Raw genomic sequence first — 2020 nt, 5'->3', positions numbered from 1 at the left:
AAACCTATTCTCCCCATCTCTCTTTTCCCACCACAAACGGTTGGTCGCCCCCACACTACCTTCTTTTCATGTCGCCGTTCACAGAATTTCAAGCCGCGAATAACGGGCCCCGGTTATGAGAAAGCTAAACTTTCAAAATCTCTAGTTATTTTCAAATAGGTACTTTATTAAACTGTATCAACTTTTTTATCAACTGTTAAGATTTTCTATACTGGGTTTATACCCATATCTCAATCCATTATTCCTATTTTAGTATTTTCTAAAATAGTATTTTTATCAAAACATTTATGTCAAACATACCTTTTAGCTTTTAAGCTTAAGGTACCATGAATATATGTCCTCCTATATGCCTCGTATGGTCAACCCAATTGACTGTCACGCGCTTAAGCAACACGTGAAATAAATAAATTAACAAAATCCTCTTAATAACTTCTATATTTGCATCTAGACCGTTACCGACTTATAACATAGTTTTCAACGACTCCGTCATGAACGTGTATATATATACTTGACATTAGCCAACACCAAAAAATAAAAACAAGCTTTCAACAAAAGTTTTACAACAATATTATTTTTGCTCTCATAACATGTCTGGCGCCATTGTAACAAACTCGCAGGGGTTTGTGTCATAACCTATGTTTCATCAACCTCCGTCATCACCGTTATCTATCCGTCACACATCTCCTAAGGCATCATCTCCGGTTTCGTCTATAAATAAGCATGCTAATAAGTTCATTGACTCAAATGCTACACCGTCTGTCCTCTCTAAGAGGAAGAGGCTAGCTAGGATTCAGATTCCTCTAGCACAAGTGAGTTTTACTAATGAGGTTGTTAAGCCGGATGATGACGTGGCGGAGATCGAAGAAAATGGTGAGGGGTACGCGGTTTATTGTAAGAAAGGGAAAAGAGGACCTACGGAGGATCGGTTTTCTGTTGTTTTAAATCTCGTTGGAGATTCAAAACAGGTAAGTTTTAGATAGTTTTTAAAATATAGTTGTCGTTCTAAAAAAGTTAAAAAAAAATAAAAATGAAAATACATTGTGTAATATTTTTCCATTAATGGTGTGAACTATTAAGTATTAACATTGATATTTAATTAAAATAGGCTTTTTTTTGGGGTCTTTGATGGCCATGGAGGTACAAAGGCTGCGGAATTTGTAGCGAAGAATTTGAACCGAAACATAATGTACAAATTTGCAAACAAATGTGAAGATGAAATTGTTGGAGCTGTAAGGAAGGGGTATCTGGCTACGGATTCGGAGTTTTTAGAACAAGATGTTAATGGTGGTACTTGTTGTGTGACCGCATTGATTCGTAAGGGCAACCTTATAATCTCGAATTTAGGTGATTGTAGGGCGGTTATGAGCCGAAGTGGGGTTGGAGAGCCTTTAAGTGTCGATCATAAGCCTTCAAGGGAAGACGAGAAAGAAAGAGTCGAAAGTTTGGTAAGAACTTAATTTTAATTATGAAATATAAAATGTGAGTGTAATATAGATTACTGAAATTAATATTGTTGATGTATGTATAGGGTGGATATGTTGATTGTCGCAATGGTGTTTGGCGGATCCAAGGTTCACTAGCGGTATCGAGAGGAATTGGAGATAAAGATCTTAAGAAATGGGTGATTGCAGAACCGGAAACAAGTATAATCAGCATTAAACCCGAATGCGAGTTTTTAATCCTTGCTTCTGATGGGATTTGGGATTTGGTAATATCTTACCATATACATTTTGTTAACATATTTTATCTGTTTTACATGTTACATATTAAATATGACTTTAACCGATCATTTTATTAAAACCGTGGTTGCTAATTCACTCTACATTGATGCGTCTTTTCAGGTTAGTAACCAAGAAGCAGTCGACATTGTTCGCCCCTTTTGCATTGGAACTGTGAAACCGGATCTAGCATCCGCGAGTAAGAAGCTTGTCGGCTTATCAGCAACAAGGGGTTCTTATGATGACATGAGTGTTATGATCATCCGGTTGCCTCATTTCATGCCATGAACATATAATAAGAC

The 2020-nt window shown here is 36.6% G+C and overlaps 1 pseudogene across 1 annotated transcript; it reads left to right on the top strand.

The window, feature by feature from the left end:
• The first annotated feature begins 587 nt into the window (after positions 1–587).
• Positions 588–2020, top strand: LOC143531617 (putative protein phosphatase 2C 53; annotated as a pseudogene). The gene is made up of 4 exons (XR_013135050.1): positions 588–979; positions 1106–1445; positions 1529–1708; positions 1842–2020. The product of XR_013135050.1 is annotated as a putative protein phosphatase 2C 53 (transcript).

Source organism: Bidens hawaiensis, unplaced genomic scaffold (genome assembly GCF_021521415.1).
Source record: "Bidens hawaiensis isolate Kalapana, Puna unplaced genomic scaffold, B.hawaiensis_p1.1 tig00009196_1, whole genome shotgun sequence".
Taxonomy (NCBI): Eukaryota; Viridiplantae; Streptophyta; class Magnoliopsida; order Asterales; family Asteraceae; genus Bidens; species Bidens hawaiensis.
This window is presented reverse-complemented; position numbering and strand designations above follow the sequence as displayed.